Genomic DNA, 24571 nt, shown 5'->3' on the forward strand with positions numbered 1-24571 from the left:
TATCAAACAGGAAGGTCTCAGAGGCATCTAAGTATGCTGTTGGCGGAGGCTCCAATAAGTTGATTAAGATAATTTCAGGGAGAATGGTCGGCACACACGTAGCATGATCATGACCGTAGTTTAGTAAATGCTCAGTTTTTGCTTCTGTAACACTTGAGACACTTAAGTCAGGCACCAACTTCGGTGCATGCTGTAATGGAGTCTTTTCCTGCGGTTGTGACGCTGCATGGGATTCAATGTTACTATTATTGGGAAGTTTCACCACTTTGCAGGCTAGTGCTGGGGGTGTGTTGATAGCCGCAGCCACGGCCACGGCAGCCGCCTCAACCTCCGCCACAGCCTCAACCTCGGCTAACTCGGAATGCTCGGGTGTCTCTGATAGGGTCTGTTTGTAGGTGTTTGACATTGTCAGTGTCTGTTTGTCAGACGTTACAGTTTGTGCCGTTCTGACCCTCCCCTCAGCTCCACGAGGCGTCGAGGACAGATTTCCCGGCGTTGTACAGCCAGGGACACGCGGATCAGCTTTCGACGGAAACACGTTATTAGTAAGGCAATGTTCACTTGGCTTACCTTTCTCTGTTTTGGAATTCTGCTTCCGCACGCGATTTCGCGTGTGTGCTACTACGGCCGAGAGTAAAGTCTCTGCGCTGCCTGGGAACGGTTCCATCTGCCCGGATGCACAGACAGCAATCGGCCGAGAATGCTCTGAGATGGACTGGGCAGACTAGACTCACTGCCGAACTCCGCTGGCTTCTCAGTCGCTGCAGCTCCTCTTTGTAAGTTGAACCATTACCTGGGGCAGAAGTTGTTAAGTCCCACCATCCGCCGAACAGCCGCTCAACAGCCAACGCCCTCTACCCCTGCCGGAGTCAACGCCGCGAGGGTGATTACGGGTGTGTATTACAGGAAGTTCTGGTCACGTGATGCTTCACGTGTGCACCGCCAAGCTCCGCCCCCTCCTGGGAACGAAGCTGCGAGCGGCAAGAGTCCTGAGCGACTCTGGATGCTGGGAATCCGCAATGCTGGGAAAACACTTCACACACCTTTTCAAAAAATGAAGTGTCCTTGAATGCACCGCTCGCCTGATTACGGGTGTGTTTTACAGGCAGTTCTGGTCACGTGATGCTTCACGTGTGCACCGCCAAGCTCCGCCCCCTCCAGGGAACGAAGCTGCGGGCGGCAAGAGTCCTGAGCGACTCTGGATGCTGGGAATCCACGAGGCTGGGAAAACACTTCACACACCTTTTCAAAAAACGAAGTGTCCTTGAATGCACCGCTCGACTGATTACGGGTGTGTTTTACAGGCAGTTCTGGTCACATGATGCTTCACGTGTGCACCGCTAAGCTCCGCCCCCTCCTGGGAACGAAGCTGCGGGCGGCAAGAGTCCTGAGCGACTCTGGATGCTGGGAATCCGCAATGCTGGGAAAATACTTCACACACCTTTTCAAAAAACGAAGTGTCCTTGAATGCACCGCTCGCCTGATTACGGGTGTGTTTTACAGGCAGTTCTGGTCACGTGATGTTTCACGTGTGCACCACCAAGCTCCGCCCCCTCCTGGGAACGAAGCTGCGGGCGGCAAGAGTCCTGAGCAACTCTGGATGCTGGGAATCCGCGATGCTGGGAAAACACTTCACACACCTTTTCAAAAAACAAAGTGTCCTTGAAGTAGTTGATAGTAGTTCTAATACAGGAATGCAGCAGGGTTACCTTTTTGTCCAGGTCATCTTCTTCCATGAATATTAGGTGTGGTTTGTTTAGCTCCAGGAGTTCATGCAGGTTGGAGTTTTTGATGGTTCTCCAATTTATTCTTATGGTTTTCATTGTTTTGTCTGGTTGATTGTTTGTTAGCCTGGTCATTTTGATTATGAAGGGGATGATGAGGTGGTTGCTCCAGGGTATTTGAATTGGCGGTGCCGTGGTGAGGAGTAGTTTGTTAGCGAATATTGCGTCAAGTGTATGCCCTGGCGAGTGGGTTGCTCCTTTGACTAGTTGTTGTAGGTTCATTGCTGCTAGTTGGCTTGTTAGCGATTTTTGTATGGTTGTGCTTTCTCCTTCAAACCAGATGTTGAAGCCTCCTAGGACTATCAGGTGATTGTGTTTGATGGCTAGGACGGTGATTGCTTCTGTGAAGGAGTCTACGAAGGTTGCATTGTGGGTTGGTGGTCTATATATTAGTACAAATTTCAAGTTTGTTTTGGATGTTACTGCTAGACGTATGATTAGGGATTCACATGTATCGATGATTAGTGGGTCTTCCAGTTTGATATCCAGGTGCTCCGTATGAATGATTGCCAGCCCTCCCCCTCCTTTGGTTTTTCTGTTTGATTGGACGCATTTGAAGTATTCAGGCAAGCAGTTGTTGAGGCTGATCTTATAATTGTCGTCTAGCCAGGTTTCTGTTACAAATAGGATGTCGATCCCTCCGTCGCAGAGCAGATCGTATATCTCGGTGGCATGTTTCGACATTGATCTTGCATTGATGAGGTTGCAGTGGATCTTATTGGTGTGGTTTTGCTTGTTGGTTGTACCTTGGTTTGGTTTGTGGTTGTTTGGTTGCTGTGCATCATTGTTGGCGTTGATTGGGGGTGGATGAGGATCAGCGAAGGCTGTATCTTCATTGTAGGAGTGCGTATGAGGATCAGCGGAAGCTGCATCTTCATTGAAGCGGTCTGCTAGATTGAAAGCTTGGTTGTTCAGTGCTGTTGCTTCTCCATTTGTGCTGGTGAGGTGAAGGTCCGTGAAGGCTTCTTTTTTGTTGAATTGCTCAGTTAGGTTCATGTTTGGGTTGTTGGTTATAAGATCTTGGTCGTCGTTATGTCCGGTATGGCGCGGGTGTTGAGGGTGTCCTTCTGTTCTTGTGATGTATGGGGTAATGGGGTCGGACTCTAGCCACCTTCTTCTTGGGTGTTCCCGTCTTTTTTCTGGTTGTCTCTGGATGTTCTTTGTCTGTCTTGATGTCTCTGTGTCGTTGGGGTATCCTGGTTCTTGTTGCGAGGTATGGTGTGAGATATAAGGAATTTTCCCTTTGGAGTTTTGTTCTGGTCGTTTTGGGTTTTGTGTTTCTTCTATTTGAGGTTGTTGCTTCGGTGGTAGGTTGGATTTGTGTGCTTGTGTCCAGTGTGGCCTTGTCTTGTGCCCTTTCTCGGCGTCGCTTTCTGGTCCGGGGCATTTTGGTGCTCTGTGCTCTGTGCGGAGGTGCCGGTTGAGTGGTTGGCTGCTGTGTCTTGTGATGGGAGTGCTGGTATTTCTTCTTGTGTTGGTGGGCTTGGGTGATTTTGCACCATCTGTTCTTCTGGTGGGTCAGTTTGTGTATCCTCCGAGCACTGTCTGGTGGGGCTTTGGTGCTGGGCGTACTGTTGTCAGGGGTGTAGGTGAAAGTGCAGTGCTGTCTGTGTAGGTCTCTCAGAAAGGATGAGGGTGGTTAGAACTATTCTAGCACGGTCTGGTCCTCACTGGGAGTGTCATGAACCATCGGACACGCCCCTTCTGGGCCTCCTGGTCCCTGACACGTCGGGGCTTACGCTCTGTTATACTACCAACATGGCCGCAAGCACAGAACGCTGCCTACCAGCCTTCACGTCCAATGCAGCACGTTCTATAAAGTAGCCACACCCCCGCGGCCCTGCACGTCTCAACGCTACTGTTAGCTGTGGCTAGACATGCGCTCCGTAGTTTGCCTTCACGGAACTCTGTTGTTTCCTGGTTCCCGGACCTTCTGCTTTCCTACTATTCTCACTCCTTCTTATTCAGCCTTCTCCCGGATTCCGTGCACCCGCCTTTGAGTGCTCCTTTCCCCTTTCCTGGACTTCCTGGAGTTTCCTAGCAATCCCGGACTTGAAGCTGAACGAACACTGGAAACAGAAGACGGCCGAGCGGGCTTGTACAAGACCCGAACCATACGAAAGAAAACTCCACCTAAGGATTCCATCAAGCAGCGAAAACAGGTGAGAAAAGGGGAAACCTATGACAGATTGAGACGCCACCTGACCGAAGTCGATACAGACATGGAGGCGGCCATTCAAGATCCTATGCGCGGCATGCAAGAACTAACGTCCGAAGTACAAAACCTAAGGCAGAGAATGCCGCGTTAAAACAATTAGTCTTATCCCATGACTCTGCCACGAAGGAGAGCGTACTATTGGGCGGCATTATAGACAAATACGATGGGTCAGCAAAAAACCTTCCTTGATTCTTTGATTCCTGTTTGGTCCACTTTACTTTTAAGCCCTATTATTTCTCTACTCCCAGGGCTAAGGTGGGCTTTATTATTTTGCACCTTTTCGGGAATGCATTAACCTGGGCCACCCCATTAGTTAATGCCGGAGATGCCCTCCTGGATGATTATGATGGATTCATTCAAGCTCTCAAGACCATGTTTGACCGCCCAGAACAGGTCTATAGTGCTCAGGAACGTCTACTTGATTTCCAGCAGGGCTCCCGGGACATGCTCACGTATGTAACACGATTTAAGCAATTGGCTAAAGAAGTGGACTGGTCCTCTGAAGCTTGCCTCACTCTCTTTCGAAGAGGGCTAAACGAAGATATCAAGGATGAACTAGCCCGGGTGGCACGTCCAAGTTCATACCAGGCCCTTATGGATCTCGCTCTACAGGTTGATTTTTGCATCCAGGAAAGGAAGGCAGAGAAAAAGAAGACCAAGTTACCCTTCCAGAAGAACCCCATAGAGACTTCCTCGAAATCCAAAGGTGGTTCTGTCCCTACTAACGAATCCGAACCCATGCAACTAGGGGCCTTCCGTGGACCCATATCCCCCCAAGAAAGGTTACGAAGGATCCATACTGGCTTATGCATGTATTGCGCCTCGGACAAACATTTAGTGAGAGAGTGTCCTATAGCCCCTCCACGTCGTTCGGGAAACGCTAGCCCTCCACGTCGTTCGGGAAACGCCAACTCCCGATCCTAGATGGAGCACAGTTTCGGGAGAGAGATGTTGGCTCCACATCTATACCATCCTTGAACTCTCCTGGACAAAACAATTTGGTAATTGTACAGGCCTTTCTATCGCCATACAAAAAGGAAACCTACCCCATTCTGGCATTAGTGGACTGTTGGGCCATGGGAATATTCAAAGATCAAGAATGGGTCCTTAAACACCATATTCCTTACGAATCCCAGAATATCATGCAACCTGTAGAAGCAATTGATGGGAGACCTCTTTCTTCAGGATATATAACCCTTCAGACCAAGGAAATTGAGCTTGCAATAAACCACCATCGAGAGAAGATAGTTTGATATCATAAAGTCCGCCCATTACCCAATGGTTTTGGGAATGCCATGGCTACAAAAACACAATCCATACATCAATTGGGCAGCAGGTTCCTTGTTCCTGGGTTCCGAGCATTGTATGTCTCATTGCCTACTCCTGGATCCTGCTCCAACACCATCGGAGGGGCATTCAGCAGACCTTCATGCTCCACTCACGGTCTCAAACATCATCCGGGTTCCTAAAATCTATCAGGAATACTCTGATGTGTTCTCTTCTGCTATTGTTCAAGCCTTACCTCCTCATAGACCTGAGGATTGTGCTATTGAAACCGAACCTTCAGCTGTGATTCCCTTTGGAAGGATGTTCATTTTATCCGAACCTGAGAAAAAGGCCCTCCGTGAGTACCTAGATACTAACCTTGAAAATGGCACCATACGACCATCCAAATCTCCAGCCGGGGCTTCTCTGTTTTTTGTTCCAAAGAAAGACACCAATGAGCTTAGACCTTGTCTTGATTATCGAGGTCTAAATCAGTGCACCCTAAAGGATCGCTATCCGTTGCCCTTGAACTCAGATATCCTGGAGGCAGTAAGAGGAGCCGTAATATTCACCAAGTTGGATCTCAGAGGTGCCTACCATCTGATCCGTATTAGAGAAGGTGACGAATGGAAGACAGCCTTTAGAACACCCTTTGGTCATTATGAATACTTGGTCATGCCCTTTGGACTCGCTAATGCCCTGGTGGTCTTCCAACGCTTCATGGATCGGGTGTTTTCAGATATGCTATTTCTCTTCGTCATCGTGTATCTGGACGACATCTTAATATTCTCTAAGGACCCTCTCAAGCATGAAGAACATGTTAAGACAGTGTTACAACGGCTATGTGAACACAAGCTCCTGGCAAAACCTGAGAAGTGCCTTTTTCATGTCTCTACTGTTCACTATCTAGGATTTGTCCTTAGCCCAGAAGGTATTGGAATGGATCAATCGAAAGTAAAAGCTATTCTATCCTGGCCAAATCCGACCACCGTGAAACAGATCCAGTCTTTCCTGGGTTTAGCTAATTTCTATAGGAAATTCATATCTTCCTTTTCCGAAATAGTCCGACCAATTATTGCCTTGTTGAAGAAAGACGCTCCCTATCATTGGACAACAGCTCAGGAGGAAGCCTTCCAGCGGTTGAAAACAGAGTTTACCCAAGCCCCCATCCTGGCTCAACCTGATATCAACCGGCCCTTCCTAGTGGAAACAGACGCCTCTAACTATGCCATTGGAGCAGTTCTGAAACAGGAATTCAACGACAGACTGGAACATCCTATTGCCTATCTTTCACGGACGTTAACTCCCAGTGAAACCCATTACTCTGTATTAGAAAAGGAACTGCTAGCCATCCGCCAAGCCTTCACTGAGTGGCGTCATTTACTTCTGGGAGCAAAACATCCTGTCCAGGGCCGCATGAACCATCGAAATCTTCAAGTATTACAAGCCCTGGAATGTAGGAATAGCCGTCAAGCCCGTTGGGCCTTCTTCTTTTCCCAATACCAGTTCCAGATTCATCATGTTCCTGGAATACAGAATATAATTGCTGACACCCTATCTCGATGTCCTGACTACGAACCCCCTGAAGACCGGACATTTCCTAAGATGTTTCCCCATACGATATTTGTAGCTCAAGCAATTAGCCTCCTGGAAGAAGTTTGCATGTAAACCCAGTCCTCTGAGCTCTGGAGAGATATTTCAAGGAAGAATCAATGGAATCTGAGAACCAAGGATGGATATTTGTTCAAGGATAATGCTCTAGTCATTCCCACACAAAAACTACAACAAAGGATAATAAACCTCTGTCACGATACCCTTCACTCCGGACATCGTGGCATTACCAATACCCTCCGTCTAGTACAAAGGCAATTTTGGTGACCCACAATGAAAACCGACGTACAACTGTACGTGCAAGCCTGTTCTGTCTGTAGTCAAAACAAACATGATAACAAGAGACTGGCAGGTCTCCAACTGCAGCCTACACTGCCAACAAGGCCGTGGGAATTCATCGCTACAGACTTCATTGTGGAATTCCCACCTCCCAGGGGATACACGACTATCATGGTCACTATTGACTTGTTCACCCATATGGCTCATTTCGCCCCCCTGTATAAACTGCCATCTTCATCAGAACTTGCTGGAATCTTCCTGGAACACATTTTCCGACTTCATGGTCTCCCTTCCAAGATCATATCAGATAGAGGGCCTCAATACATTTCTCAGTTTTGGAAACACCTTTGCCGGATACTAGGGATTCAACGTGCCCTCTCCTCGGGCTATCATCCGCAAACCAACAGAGCTACTGAACGTGTGAATCAGACCTTAGAACAGTATCTTTGTTGTTTCACTACCAAGGTCCAGGACGATTGGTCCCTTTTAATACCTGTGGCTGAATTTGCCTACAATAATTCGGATCACTCGGCTATTAAGACCAGCCCTTTTTTCTGTAGCCAGGGATTCCACCCTTCGGTTCTACCTTCTGTCCTCCTGCATCCTACACCAGTTCCTACAGTCGATTCCTGGATTGAAACACTCATCAATGTACAAAGAGAAGCCAAAGAACAGTTAGAAAGGGCCAGGACTCAGACCAAGCATTATGTGGATTCAAAGAGAAGACAAGGGCCCTCCTACGCACTAGGAGATAAAGTATGGCTATCCTCGAAACTGCTGCCCCGGCATCTACGGCCAAATAAACTGGCTCCCCGGTATTATGGGCCTTTTCCTATAAAAGAAATCAACCCAGTGGCCTTTCCACTCAAATTACCAGACTCCTGGAAGAAATCCACCCAGTTTTTCATACATCTCTAATGAAACCATACATCCAGACCTCTCGGTCTAACCTCAGGCCTACTCCCGTACTTGTCAATGACCAACTGGAATATGAAGTCTCCAGAATATGTGACTCTATATATAACTTGGTCAGCTCCATTACCTGGTGGAATGGAAAGGGTATCCTCCCAGTGAACGCACTTGGGAACCCATCTCAAACTTAAATACCCCCAGGTTACTCAGAAGGTTCCATCTCATACACCCGGGCAAACCCGGTGGGACGGGTTCTCGGAGGAGGCATGCTGTCATGAACCATCGGACACGCACTTTCTGGGCCTCCTGGCCTACCAGCCTTCACGTCCAATGCAGCAGGTTCTATAAAGTAGCCACACCCCCGCGGCCCCGCGCGTCTCAACGCTACTGTTAGCTGTGGCTAGACGTGCGCTCCGTAGTTCACCTTCGCGGAACTCTGTTGTTTCCTGGTTCCCGGACCTTCTGCTTTCCTGCTATTCTCACTCCTTCTTATTCAGCCTTCTCCCGGATTTCGTGCACCCGCCTCTGAGTGCTCCTTTCCCCTTTCCTGGACTTCCTGGAGTTTCCTAGCGATCCCGGACTTGAAGATGAACTAACACTGGAAGCCGAAGACGGCCAAGCCGGCTTGTACAAGACCCGAACCATACGAAAGAAAACTCCTAAGGATTCCATCAAGCAGCGAAAACAGGTGAGAAAAGGGGAAACCTGTGACAGGGAGTATGTTAAGGTGGTTAAGCTAAGTTTGTGCTTGAGGCTAATTCTGACTATGTTCTAGGCTTTTGTATGGAGCCTTATGAGTCCTGCTAAATTTGGGAGACCTGTATAGTGGGAGAGAGGCCTATCAATGTAAACTGAATGGCACAAGATGCAATTTTGGGGATAGAACGCCTGCGACATTTGGGAGACCTGTATAGTGGGAGAGAGGCCTATCAATGTAAACTGAATATCATACAATTGCGGTTTGGAACCAGAGCCCCTGCTAAAATTGGGAGACCTGCACGGTGGGAGAGAGGCCCCCCAATGCAATCCTCTGCACACCAGTCCACTCCACATCAGAACACTGCGCACATTCCCCCAACGTCTCCTCCCAAGGTTCGAGGCTCGGGTGATTCGCTGAACCCTAAGGACTGAAAACACAGTACCAGCTTTGGTGTACGGGCTCGATTGCAACCCTTTCTGCATTGGCAATTGCCTTGGAGAACGTATAGCAGAAGGGGCGGCGTTACGTCTTCACGTCGGTCACGTGATCCAGTATGGCGTTCCTCACGTGACCTTGGTGGACGTCACATGACCCAGAGACGCACAGTATAAAGGTCTGAGAGACAGAATGCTCATTGCTTCTCAGCTGTCCTCAGACCCTGTTTGGCGTTACGAATTGCTCCTTGGTACATTGATCACGGAACTCTACCTCGGACTCCTTCAGACACCCCTTTGTACCTTTGCTTGGAACTGTTTACCTGTTGCCGGATTTTTGGACTTCAACTCGACTTGTCTTTGGATCATCCCTTGATACCTTGCTGAACTTCTACGCCACTTCCCTTCTTGGGATTCAAGTCAAGCCCTCTCTCCTACAGGTGGCTAACCCTACATCCACACTCACCTGCGGTTCTACCATTCCAGGGACCGCCGCATCATCTGAGTCTCGAACCTCTCTACTAGGTTACCTGGGTTTCCCCAACACGAGATAGGTAAGACTCTTTAGATCCTATTGTTTACCTGATTGTATTGTAATTGCCTGGTACTTAACCTCGTTCCCTTTTGACAGCAGCATCAGTGTTCCAGAGGTTCCGTGGATCTGGGAAGACATCTCTCACCTGTGGCCTCAAAGGTCGCACAGCGGGTTTCTATTAGTTCCCCTGTGCGTCACTTGGGGACGGAGGTCTCATCGGTCTACACGACTCTCAAGTCAGAACAGACTGAGAAGCCGTATTAGTCGTGTTTGACGATGCAGGGATCCACGGAAGAACCCATAGCTGCCTTAGTCCAGGCAATTACAATATTATGGGCAGATATGGCCGCCGCGAACACGGTGATCCACCAAAGGTTAGATTCCATACAGAGTGTTCAGCATTCTCTTCCCGCAGACCCTGAGTTTGGAGATGCTAGCGCCACAACTACACCCCCTCCCTTGGCTAATACTACAGTCCCAACTCCGGTGGTCCTCCCAACCCCTTCCCCCCTGGCTGCTCCTGAACGATATCAAGGGGACCCCAAGAAATTTAGAACCTTTGTTAATCAGTGCAAGTTACGTTTCTTATGCAGACCTTTGGCCTTTCCTACTTCCACTGCTAAAGCCGCTTTCGTCCTTTCCCATTTAGCCGGGACAGCTGCCGCTTGGTCTAATCCCCTGCTGGAGAATAATAGCCCAGTCCTTTATGACTTTGACCTATTGGTTCTGGAAATGTCTCGAGTATTCGATACTCGACACAAGGCACAGTCTCGGGATTTGGAGTTGTTAGAATTAACTCAGGGTAGAAGGACTCTGATAGACTACATCACCCGGTTCAATCAACTAGTTGCTGAAACAGCATGGCCAGAAAACAAGCGGGCGGTGGTCTTTTATAGGGGGTTGAGTAACGCCATGAAAGATGCTTTAGCAGTGATCCCTTCTGTGCCCACTCAGTATCAGGAATTGGTTGATCTCGCCCTGCAGATAGATGCACGGCGATCGAGGCGTAGAGCCGAATTGGGGGTCTCTTCCCATCCTACTCTTGCTAGTACTCCTGCTCCCAGTACAGAAGAACCTATGCAAGTGGGAGGTTTACGTAGTCCTATTACAACATCTGAGAGGGAACGTAGGAGGGTGGATAATGCATGCTTTTATTGTGGCACCACTGGACATTTTGTGAAAGAATGTCCTCGACGTCCCAAGAAGAGCCAGGATTTTCGGACAGCTCGACCTTAGATCCGGAGAACAGGTCGAGTGTTCCGTCATCTGCTCCGAGTACCCCTCTTGCCTTTGCTCGTGTTCAACCCATCTCTGTAAAGGCTACTCTATGTCCCTCTACAGGCCTTCTTCATGCAGTCAATATCATCATTGATTCAGGTGCTACTGGTAATTACATAGACATAGATTTGGCCCATTCCCTCAACCTACCTCTAGTGGTAAAAACACGACCTGAACATGTCCAAGCCGTAGACGGCTCTGCGTTAGTTTCTGGTCCTGTTAGACACCAAACTGCACCTCTCTTGTTGAACATACAAGAAATTCACACAGAGACCTTAAGTTTTGATTTGATTACCACACCTCAATTCGGTATCATATTAGGGATTCCATGGTTACGTGAACACAATCCACTGATCAATTGGCAGTCAGGCACTGTGCTCTTTGAGTCCGAGGTCTGTCAGAATTATTGTCTCCCGGTCCATCAAACCGCTGACACCCCCTCTCGGGCCTTGGGAGCCTTAGCTCAACTCACGCTGACTGTTGACGATCCAGAGATTGTGCATTCTCATACTGTTGGGGGCTTGGTGTCTGGGATTCCACCTGAGTACAAAGCATTCGAATCAGTTTTCGATCGTGGCTCTTCCGAGGTACTTCCTCCACATAGACCATATGACTGCCCAATCGAAATACTCCCTGATTCCACTATTCCTTCAGGCAGGATCTATTCCTTGTCCCCTTCGGAGGAACAAGCATTGAAAGAGTATGTACAGTACGCCCTTCGTTTAGGACATATCCGCCCATCTACTTCACCAGCGGCAAGCCCAATATTCTTTGTACCCAAGAAGGAGGGGGATTTACGTCCTTGTGTGGATTATCGGCGTCTTAACGCTATCACAAAAAAGGACAGATATCCAATCCCGTTAATCACACCACTCCTAGATCACTTATCACATGCTTCTATTTTCACCAAGCTTGACCTACGCGGCGCATACAATTTAGTGCGCGTTCGCGAGGGAGACGAGTGGAAAACTGCTTTCTGTACTCGTTACGGCTTATATGAATATTTAGTCATGCCCTTTGGCCTATGTAATGCCCCGGCCACATTCCAACGATTCATGAATGACATATTCAGGGATATTCTGGATGTATACATGGTTGTGTACTTGGACGACATCTTAATCTTTTCTCGTAGTCTTGATGACCATGTAAAGCATGTCCGGGAAGTACTATCCCGTCTGAGAGTTCATTCCTTGTTCGCCAAACCTGAGAAATGTCAGTTCCATAAAACGTCTGTTGAGTTTCTGGGTTTCCACATTACCCCTGGGGCGTTATCCATGAACGAATCTAAGGTCAAAGCAGTATTAGATTGGCCAGTACCTCAATCACTCAAGTCCTTGCAGGCCTTTTTGGGATTCGCCAACTTTTATAGACGTTTCATTTCTTCCTTTTCCACAATTGTTGCCCCGCTCACGGCTCTGACCAGTCCTCAGGTACCCTATCGGTGGCAGAGAGAACATCAGGAGGCTTTTGAGGCTTTGAAAACCGCCTTTACTACCGCACCGGTACTCCAGCACCCCAATCCTGATCTTCCGTTCATAGTTGAGGCGGATGCCTCTTCTTTTGCTCTCGGTGCGATACTGTCTCAAACGTGTCCTACAACAGGCAAGTTACACCCAGTGGCATACCATTCCCGTAAGTTTTCCAGTACTGAGACTCATTACACCGTTACGGAGAAGGAACTCTTGGCGGTCATGGATGCCTTTCGTGTTTGGCGCCATCATCTTCTGGGGGCCAAACATCCCATCACTGTATATTCAGATCATCGGAATTTACAGGATCTGGCTTCATTGAAGTGCATTAATAGCAGACAGGTCCGATGGCATCTCTTCTTTTCCTCTTTTGATTTTCATATTATGCATCGTCCTGGCACTTCCCATGGAAAAGCAGATGCCTTGTCACGTTCCCCGGGGGGGGGGTCGAGTTGCCAACCTTCCCTGACACTGTTCTCGGAAAGAGTCATGTGATTTGTCTTTGTACACCCTCATTGTCATTATTAGACTCGGTCCGATCCTGGACTAGCAATCATTCCGATCAGTTGCGAGAATGGGACCCAGTGTATTCTGATGGATTACCTTTCGTACATGAACGCCTGTTCCTTCCCACACCTGACACTCGTAATCTGGCCCTTGAGTGGTCTCATGATGCTCCCTTTAATGCCCATCCCGGTCAAGAGCGCACTTTAGATCTTCTCAAGCGTTGGTGTTGGTGGCCCTCTATGAAGTGCGATGTAGATTGTTATGTCAATTCGTGCGCAGTATGTGCTCAGGCTAAACATCGAAGGGGTCGACCGGTTGGGTTGTTACTTCCGCTTCCGGTACCTCCCAGGCCCTGGCATACGTTGACTATGGATTTCGTTACCGATCTCCCCAAGTCGAAAGGCTTTGATTCCATCTGGGTAGTGGTGGACACGTTCACAAAAATGGCTCGTTTTGTTCCTTGTAAAGGCATTCCTTCGGCTCCGGTCTTGGCGGACTTGTTTTTTGAACATGTGTTCATGTTATTCGGCCTTCCTTCGGTCATTATATCTGATCGAGGATCACAGTTCACCTCTCGGTTCTGGAGGTCGTTGACGAAACTACTGGGCATTGATACCAGGTATTCTTCGGCCTATCATCCTGAGACCGATGGGCAGACCGAAAGGACGAATCAATCTATGGAGCAGTACCTTCGCTGCCTTATATTGCAACATCAGACCTCCTGGTTGGCCGTTTTACGGCTTGCTGAGTTCGCGTACAACAATGCGGCTCATTCAGCTACTGGTTATTCTCCCTTTTACGCCCTCTACGGCCAACATCCCAAGGTCTTGCCGGTCCCTGATGCTTCTGGTTCTTCGAATCCTGCGGCCACGACATGTCTTAGGGATCTGTCTGCGGTACATGCTAGTACTGTGGTTCATCTCACTGAAGCAAAGGCTTCTATGAAGGCCCGTGTAGATGGCAAACGTCGAGCTGCTTCCCCTCTGGTGGTGGGCTCTAGGGTCTGGTTGTCTTCACGTCATCTTCGCCTAGTGGGTTGCCGGAAATTGCTACCTCGTTTTGTCGGCCCATATGTGATCTCTCATGTTGTGAATCCGGTGGCTTTTCGTCTAGTGCTTCCTAGTTCTTGGCGTATCCATCCTGTGTTCCATGTCTCCCTCCTCAAACCTTGTTCTGATTCCGTCCGTCTTCGAGCCCCTGTTGCGCCGGTGTCCCTGACCTCTCCTGATGTCTTTGAGGTGTCGGCCATTTTAGGGTCCAGATGGTTTAGGGGTAGGCTCCAATATCTGGTGGATTGGAAGGGTTACGGCCCGGAGGAGCGTTCATGGGTTTCCGCCTTGGATCTGAACGCCCCTCGGTTGGTGGCCCGCTTCCATAGGGATCATCCGTCCTACCCACGGGGTCGTGGGCCGTTGGGGGGGGGCTATGTTAGGCGATCCTCTGCACACCAGTCCACTCCACATCAGAACACTGCGCACATTCCCCCAACGTCTCCTCCCAAGGTTCGAGGCTCGGGTGATTCGCTGAACCCTAAGGACCGAAAACACCGTACCAGCTTTGGTGTACGGGCTCGATTGCAACCCTTTCTGCATTGGCAATTGCCTTGGAGAACGTATAGCAGAAGGGGCGGCGTTACGTCTTCACGTCGGTCACGTGATCCAGTATGGCGTTCCTCACGTGACCTTGGTGGACGTCACATGACCCAGAGACACACAGTATAAAGGTGTGAGAGACAGAATGCTCATTGCTTCTCAGCTGTCCTCAGACCCTGTTTGGCGTTATGAATTGCTCCTTGTTACATTGATCACGGAACTCTACCTCGGACTCCTTCGGACACCCCTTTGTACCTTTGCTTGGAACTGTTTACCTGTTGCCGGATTTTTGGACTTCAACTCGACTTGTCTTTGGATCATCCCTTGATACCTTGCTGAACTTCTACGCCATTTCCCTTCTTGGGATTCAAGTCAAGCCCTCTCTCCTACAGGTGGCTAACCCTACATCCACGCTCACCTGCGGTTCTACCATTCCAGGGACCGCCGCATCATCTGAGTCTCGAACCTCTCTACTAGGTTACCTGGGTTTCCCCAACACGAGATAGGTAAGACTCTTTAGATCCTATTGTTTACCTGATTGTATTGTAATTGCCTGGTACTTAACCTCGTTCCCTTTTGACAGCAGCATCGGTGTTCCAGAGATTCCGTGGATCTGGGAAGACATCTCTCACCTGTGGCCTCAAAGGTCGCACAGCGGGTTTCTATTAGTTCCCCTGTGCGTCACTTGGGGACGGAGGTCTCATCGGTCTACACGACTCTCAAGTCAGAACAACAAGACACTCAGGGAACAAAACCCCTGCCAAATTTGCAAGACCTGTATAGTGGGAGAGAGGCCTATCGATGCAATCTGACTGTCATACAATGCAATTTTGGAATGGAACCCCTAATAATTTTGGGAGACCTGTATAGTGGGAGGCAGGCCTATCAATGCAATCTGAATATCATGTAATACAACTTGGGGACAGAAACCCTGATGAATTTGGGGGCCCTGTATACTGGGATAGAGTCCTAACTATGAATCTGAATGTCACACAATGTAATTTTGGAGACAGAACCCCTGCTAAATTCGGGAGACCTGTACAGTGGGAGAGAAGCCCATCAATGCAGTCCGAACATCATACAATGCAATTTTGGGGACAGAACCCCCGCCAAGTTTGGGAGACCTGTAGAGTGGGAGAGAGGCCTACCGTGCAATCTGAATATGATACAATACAATTTGGGAACAGGCCTATATAGTGGGTGAGAGGCCTATCAATGCAATCTGAATATCATACGATACGATTTGGGGACAGAATCCCTGCTAGAATTGGGAGACCTGTATAGTGGGAGAGAGACCTATCAATACAATCTGAATATCATACAATACAATTTGGGGAAGAACACCTAATACATTTTGGAGCCTTGTATAGTGGGAGAGAGGCCTATTAATGCAATCAGAATATCATACAATACAACTTGCGGACAGAACCCCTGATAAGTTTGGGAGACCTGTATAGTGGGAGAGAGGCCTATCAATGCAATCTGAGTGTCATACAATACAGTTTGGGAATGGAGCCCCTGGTAAGTTTGGGAGATCTGTATAGTGGGAGAGAGGCCTATCAATGCAAACAGAATATCATACTATGCAGTTTGGGGACAGACACCCTGATCAATTTGGGGGACCTGTATAGAGAGGCCTATCAATGCAATCAGAATATCATACAATACAACTTGGGGACAGAACCCCTGATAAGTTTGGGAGACCTGTATAGTGGGAGAGAGGCCTATCAATACAATCGGAGTATCATACAATTCAATTGTATATATTTGCTTTGTATTGCTGTCTTACATGTACTTTTTGAAACCAATAAATAAAGATGATTAAAAAAAAACAAAGATACTGTTGAGTTTCTGGTTAATGATTCCACTCTGTGTTTAAATAAAATACTTTTAATTTTACTATATACATCTAGTCTGTGTGAGGATGTCCCATGTTTAGTTTTAGCAGATGAGGCAGGGGAAGACTTGTGGGCTGGATACCACCACCTGCTATGTGATCTAGGGCCTGGAGAATGTAATGGGCCGGTCCTCTAGGCTCCCCATACTATCTCTAACCTGTGGTGTGCCTCCCCTGACCCAATTCTTCCATACTCTCTAAGTCCATCATGCCTCCAGGCAAACCCCGATGGCCAGAAACTAACCATCATAATTCAGCAAGACCTGTGTACTCGTTATGCCCTCTTGAGGACGGGGCGGCTTAGGAATATTCCAATGTGAACAGGAAACCTAAGAACAGGATCTACTTGGCTAAACAAATACAGAGATAGGTGGGCTCCTGGCAGAACAGAGAAGTGCAGCATCCCATTGCCTCACATCAGCCTGCATACAAAGGTGTTTTGACTCCCAGGGGACCAGTGTTCATCTCCTACTCGAAACATGTGGGTGTCATGCCTGCATGCCCTAAACCTAAACATCAGAGACCTCATGCTCACACTGCACACAGAACAGCCAGACCGTTCTACACCCACTGGAGCCTCTTCAGTAAACTCCCGGGGAAGCATCCTTTTTAACAAAAGCACATACGGTATACTTTCTTTAGTTTATCATCAGAGACGCTTCTGTTCCTTTAAATCAGAACATGTCAGGTGGTTTTTGGAAGACGTACGCGTTACGCGAGTCTTCACGTGACTTGTACATAAACCCGAAAGAGTTTCGGGTTTCTTGCTTCTGAACGTTTTTTCATTCGAAGCTTGGAGTTGTGCCCCGCAGCTTCGCTCTATTTTTTCCTGACGGCGTTATAGCGCCTCCGTTGGCAGTATTCTCCTCCCATTCTCCCGGAGGACTCGGCTGTCCGTAGTGCCAACCTTCCACAGCAGTTCTCAGCAGTGCATTGCTAGACAGCTTCCTACGCTCCTTCCATCCGGAGCAGTCGGCTCCTCTACTCCGCCGACTTTTCCACTGCGTTCTTCAGGGGTGCAACGGACTCAACAGCATTCACTCCAATTCCACCTAGGAGTCGTCGGCCCATCCCCTCGCCGACAAGTACATCGCATTCCCCTGCGGTGCAACACATAACAACATCAACGCTCCTTCCCATTTGGAGCCGACTACTGACCATTCCACCACTTCACGTATCTTCAAGGTGCATAATCAGTCTTCTCAGCACGCCCACTCTACCAAAGCAAGCTAACCCCCTCCAGCTCCCATTACTCTAATACTCGGGGAACAGGGAAACACTAGGCTAGCTGGTCCAGTCAGTGGCCTTTCTCTCAGCCTGTCATTTTACTCCATTCTCATTGAGGCCTTACCTGTCATTTGATTAAGGGACCTTGACTTTCCTTCCTCCAAATCCACTGAGGTTTTCCATTCAGGTCCAGTGCACTGAACTTAAGGATGCTACCCTGAGTGCACCAACCCGTCTCTAATGCGGCCCTCGTTCCGTTCGGGGTAGTTCCCATACTAACAACCTTCCCTATTTCGTTGTTTCCTTGGAGGACCATGGATTTTGCATTCTGCTGGGGACTGTTCCTATCACAGGTTAGTGTTGTTTAGTAAGGTTGTAACATTCAGATTGGGTTTGGTATATACTAAAGTCACTCTCATTTCTTTTTACAGTTCTGTGATCTTGGTCTCTTACACGCCCTTTCCACTAATTACTCTCTTTAGCTGTCATTTTCACCCAGCTAGAGAGTGACATTAGTTGGAAGGTCTGATTCTCAACGGACATCGTCCTACTCCTTTTCACTACAGGGCAAGTCCGACTGTATCCTTTTCCATCAGTATCCTTTTATTGGTGTGCTAGTGTTGTTGTAACAGTGGGATTGCAGGAGAGGGGCCCCTGTAACCATAAAAAAGATTGCTCTCGCTGCAGAGGGAGTAGCCGCTGCTGAGCCATGCAACAACTTTTTAGCTTTTAATATGGTGGCCTTGTTAGCGCAAACCAGTTGGGAACGGAGCAAAGGGTGATTCCAATTTTATGAACCAATCACCATGCTTGGTGCTAGAGGCACCACAGATGAGTGCATTCCCTGAAGGATGTCTGTCCAAGCTAGCAGCTAAACAGCCTTGAGCTTAGGCAGAAGGTGGGTGTTGGAAGGTGGAATGCAATAGGAGTGCCTAGCAAAGGGGAAAAGGGAGTAGGAGATGAAAGAGGGCAAGCAGGAAGGAGGTGGTGACAGAAATACAGAAGTGATAAGAGCATTAGAAAGGGAGGAGGAGAAAGCAGAGCAGAAATGCTTGGACGTGGGCAGTAAGGATGGGAATTAGAAACGTGAACGATCTAGGAAAAGAGTTGAGAGATCTGAAACACTTGTGAACGAGCGCGATATATATAAAATATAATTTCATTTCATTTGAGAAGAGGGAAGGATTTGGAGGTAGCCAGTAGAATGAAAGTAGAGAAAATATCAGAGGATGAGGAGAACCAAAGAAAGCTAAGAATGTCTGCGAAAGAGTAGGATGAGAATGCAGAAGCAAGAGGGTGGAAGAAAGAGACAAAGAAGCCAAAGAGAGCAAACCATCTATACCCTCAACAGAGGAAGATACAGGAGCAAAGGTGTGGATGAAGGATGAGCTAAAAGGGAAGTGAAGTTGGCCTGGTTGTTGCAAGGTGACATGGAAGAAAGATCTGGAAGAGATTCTATGGAAGACCCAAAGATAGAGTAGGTGCATAGAGGTGTCTGTTGATAAGACACCTGACTAAACTGTGTTGGCACAGATCGTGGCAGAGTTGGGTGCTAGCAACCTGGGGCTTACATCAAAAGCTTCCCGGCACCAGCAAGCTCTGGCAAAGCATCCTCCATTTGTGACATCATGTGAGAGGACCCAAGGCTCTTCATGCCTGTTGGTAGTAGGGCCTCTGAGGCGAGGTTGAGTGGTTTCTGTGGCAGTCACTTGCCTGACCTTACTGATGGATGGCGGGCTCGCCAAGGGGAATCGGTGCCACCACAAGCCATGTGATGCTGCACCGGTCGCGCTTTTGGGAGGATCCCCTGATTACCTCCGCTATGCCACTAACAGAAGACAAGGGCTCCGAACATGAAGCCAACATGTTTGATTGCCTTTTTAATAGCGCCGCAGCCATTTGAACTTCACAGCCTATAGAGGAAGTTTCCCGGATAGTTCCCACTCAAAGGCAAAGTTACAAAATACCCTGGTAATCAATAATAAGATACCCTGCTAACCAGGCAAAGTTACAAGACATCCTGCTCGAAAATGTTATTTCAGTGCTACCACGCTAACTTTCCAGCAAAGTAACACGATTCAAGGGGACTACTATATGCAGTAACATCAGAACTCTCCCAATTCAATGCCGGCAGGATAACAGGAAGCGGTTGTGTGCAGCTCTCACCATCCTCGAGGAAAACTTCTACCACACACATGCAATTTAGCATCCAGAAATGGCAGACACACTTTTTCATGGTTTGGTCTATGGTGATGGAAGGCTTACAAATTCACACAAGACAAAGTCCTGCTCCAGAATTGGTGAGAACCAATCACAATGCTCTACCAGAGACTGACCGCATCAGACATGGGACAACTGGCCAAGGTGCAGGATACAAAGAGTATAAAATGGCATAAGTGAGATAGTGTGGTGTTGGAGTTTGGAGAAGGAATACATTTATAGATGGCTAAAGAGGTAATCATAAGGAGAGAGAGACCCAGAAAGTGAAAGAGAGAGCCAGAGAGACACAGGAGGCTGGGGAGAGAGGGAAAGAGATACCAAGTGGGTTGGGGAGAGAGAGGGAGAGAGAGAGGCACAGGGGGATGGAGAGAGGAAGAGACCCCCCCAATCCCCCGAGAGGCTAGAGATAGCCAGTGGCTTGTGGAGAGAAGGACTGAAGATGTTAGAAAAGAGAACCAGGAAACTGTGGGAAAAGGGAAAAGGGAGGAGATTGTAAAGTATCTCCTTGTTGCATCCTTGAGAGCTGTCAATCTTCAGTTGATAAAGCTATGTATAAATAGCTCTGCCCTGTATGACAATGACAATTCCCTCATATGGGGCAATAAGTAAGGTTTTTGTCTAATTTGCATATCATAGTTCATTGCTGTTTGGCTCTGATATGGATGTGCTGCTTTTTAGCTAACATGGCCTATTCTACTGTCACATTGCAGGTAATCAGGTTTTTCTCTTGCTTTTTTTCAAACTCACTGTAATATTGATGGTGACTACTACTTTAAGAAAGACACCTGAGCTTGGCTTTTCCAGTTTTTACAGGCAAACTTAAGAGGGCTCAGCAATCACCATTGCTTAGGGTCCTGATCCCCTCTGCAACATCTCACGACATTTGCTCTGTTCCTGCTCTTCCACAATGACATGCCATGCGCTTATTCCTCCTCCCACTGTGGGCTTGACTCCTTCAGATCATGGTCTCACTCCTAACCCTTTTGTTGGGCAAAACCTGCCTCCTTGTGCCTTCCTGAGCTTGCTAGTGATGTCCTTGATTGTATCTCCTCCTGAGGCTTCATTCAACCTCTTCATGCTGATATTTCCGACTCTCCTTCTCCTTACCACCTCCTGATGAGTTAACACAAACTTTTCCTTAGCTCTCAATCGCCCACCTGCTTCTGATTACACATCTCCCCCTCTAATCTCCACCCAAACATCTTCCTTGCTCTCCTACTCAATCTAAACTCCTGCTAGCTCCTACTCCAAGCACCCTGACTGAAACCCTAGGCTTAAATATCTGTGTGGACCCTCTTCTGAGATTGAGATTTCTGTGAGGGTCTACACCTGTGGATGTGCATGTTTCTGTGGCTCTGATTGGCTGTGATTAACTGGTTCATCTATATGTGCTTCAGGACTTACGTGCTGGGCATAGCCTTTAAAAGGTGATCTACCATTTTGGATGCATCTTCTCTCTCCTGACCTGCCCCAGGCTACTCATGACATCTCCTTGGTGTAGAAAGATTATGGACCATGTGCCTGGCTCAGTGGTGGTTCAACTTGAATGTAAGCAGAGTGATAGTATTGTTTTAATAGATGTATTGATCATACATACATGTAACCAACATTCCTCATTTAGAATATATTCAATTATATTAAATTCACCCCATCCAAACAACAAACTCCCTTATACTCCGCTAGTGTTGCTTCAATCTATCTCTGCATCATCTTAATAAGTCCTCTACAAGAGAAAGAAGAAAGACATAGGGCCAGCATAATAAAAGTACCAGTAGATTAGGCAATAGAGTTAATTCCCTTAAGTACTTAATATAATAATGATTAATTATCTTTTGCTCTTCACATTTGCATTCCGCAGTGCAAAGTGAGTACATGCTACCTGACATGCTTGCATGTCAGACAGCGTTTACTTTTAAATGTGAGCTCTGCTTGCCATGCTTGCAGGCGAAGCGGCGCTGTCACAAATCTGGCCAGAGAGCGCAGGGCAGAGGCTATCTCTCACAGTATGCACTGTAGATTCGTGGAGATTCCTGGAGGCAATGCTAGCATATAGTAGAAACAGGGTGCATACCAAGTTGATCTGAGTTGAAACAGGTATACACAGGAACTGCAGCGGCAGAAGCTGGCTGTAAGCAAAGAGATGGAGAGAAAGCAAAGACAAGCAAATACACTGGGCAACACGGATTGATCAGAATAAAGGGTGTAGTGGAATATGATATGGGGTCTCTAGGGATTAAGGAAAGCCCTTGGGATTGGTACCAGCAGATTACTCTTAACAACAGTCATACAGCAGCGTCATGAATTAGGCGTGCCGAAGAAACTGTTGTGCTCAGTGCAAAGGTAAAACTGGAGACCATATACTGAGTCAGGTAAGACTTCAATGGACTAGGTGAAGGCAATAGAAGTCTTTCCCTTATCTGATCTGAACGGAGACCAACCCAGGGGTCACACTGTAACAACAGTGGACCAAGATTCAATACAGGTAGAAAGCAGCATTGAAAGAAATAACTAGGTACATGTAACGCTCACCTGATTCCCGTAGAGGCGCCGGTCTTGACTGGGCGTATACCGTATCTTCAAAGGTGATGTGTAACACACGGCTGGCTCTTTGGGCTGGACCTCTGTGCACTGTATGTCTGGCTCGAAGGGTAAGATGTCTTAGGTAAGTGAACGCCGTGCTCTCCATCTGCCTCGAGGCAGGGTGCTGTAACCAGTTTCTTCACTGGATAAGGGGAGCAGGCCACTTGACTTCAGAGGACTGCTGTCCGTCGTTTACTGCACAAACGGTAAGTTTCGAGTAATTCTAATGTCTTTAAAGTCTTTAGTAATGATGTCTCTTGTTTTGCAGGGTTCCGGCGATGGCGGGCTGAAGTGAGTTGAAGATGGAGCCCGTGTGATGAATAGAAGCGCCTGGAAGCACGTAAGTAAGCGCTTGTTGCCTGCTTCACGATGCGCTCTAACTGTCTTTTTATTTTGCAGGTACAAGTTCGGGGCGGCTGCAGGGTGCCGGAATACCCACTGGGTTAGATGTGGAAAGGAGTAATGGCACGTGAGTATTAAAGTTCCCCAATGTCTTTAAACGCACCTTGTTTTGTCTTTCAGATGCGGGATGCAGCGCCGAAGGCCTCCGGAGCGTGCAAAGAGTTGGTAAGCTTTTGTCTTTCAGATGCCGGAATGCAGTGTGAAGACCTCCGGAGCGCACGAAGAGTAGGTAAGCCTTTGTCTTTCAGATGCCGGAATGCAGCGCGAAGCGTTGGTGACAGCCGATGAACCAGGTAAGTGAAGAGCTGTCACTGAAGACCGTAATGCTAACCTGTTCTTTCTTGTCTTTATAGGTGTTGCTGAAGACTGGATTCAGAATGGTAAGCCTTTTTCCTTAGGCCCAGGATCAGATGCAGAAGACACGATGAGCGTTCTGCTGCAGAGGATGCAGAATAACGCAAAGCAAGATTCATCCATCGGGTGTGGTTTAAATAGCCTCCTGTAGTGCTTAGGTGTCTCCTTCCACAGCCACGCCTAGGTAAGAAAAGAGTTCCTGCTTTCCAGAAGAGTTCCAGTGTTCTGAATCTAGGGAGTGGCTCCTGCCCCAACCAACAGGAAAAGTAGTTCCAAACAGAAGAGGATCAGAGGCTCAACTGGCAGGCAAGTAAGCAGCATGGTCTGCTGCAGGTAAGTCCACCCAAGCATTATGAGCCCGGCGCTTCCAGCGCTGGGACTGGGCATATTTATGAGCCTGGTGCCACTGGCGCCAGGACTGGGTCCAAAAGGTCCCAATTGGGACTGGTTGGCACTCGGAACCTGGGTTATGGATCTGCTTCCAAGGGAGTTGGGAAAACCCTGACCTTTTGGAAGCAGAGATCATGACAGTACCCCCCCTCAAGGCCCCTCCCAAACCGGGCTTCTCCGGGGGTTTTGGCTTGTCAGGAAATGTTCGGTGAAATCTTTTGATTAGGCGAGGAGCGTGGACATATTCAGCAGGTTCCCAGGATCTCTCTTGGGGGCCGTAGCCTTTCCAGTCAATTAGGTAGAATAGTTTAGATTTGGAGATCTTGGAGTCCAGAATGCTTTTGACTTCAAACTCGAGTTCTCCATCAACTAGGATAGGTTTTGGAAATTTGGTTAGTCGGGTTTGAGGTTGCACGGGTTTTAATAGAGAGACGTGGAAGACCGGATGTATCTTCATGTGCGGGGGCAAGTCCAACTTGACCGCTACTGGGTTTACTATGGTAGTGATGGAATAGGGACCAAGGTATCTTGGGTTGAATGTGCGTGGCCCTTTTAGAGGTAGATATTTGGTGGATAACCAGACTTGATCCCCTACTTGATATTGAGGGGCTTCCTTCCGATGTTGATCTGCTCCTTTCTTGTATTGTTCTTTAGCCCTTTGAAGGTGAGAAACAACTTCCTTAAAGGCTTGGGTGATTGTAAAATGCAGGTAGTCTACTGCTGGTGTTTCAAGATCTTGGAGGGGATCCAACTCCGAGGTTCGAGGGTGACTGCCGTACAAAAGAAAAAACAGGGTTTTCCCAGTTCCCGAATGGACAGTTATTGTAGGCATATTCGGCTATCCAAAGGATGTCTTTCCAAGTTTTTTCAGTTTGTTGCAGCATGCAGCGTAAATACTGTTTCAGAGTTTGATTGG

This window comes from Ambystoma mexicanum, chromosome 3p, assembly GCF_040938575.1.
Source record: "Ambystoma mexicanum isolate Mex_15411 chromosome 3p, UKY_AmexF1_1, whole genome shotgun sequence".
Lineage (NCBI taxonomy): Eukaryota > Metazoa > Chordata > Amphibia > Caudata > Ambystomatidae > Ambystoma > Ambystoma mexicanum.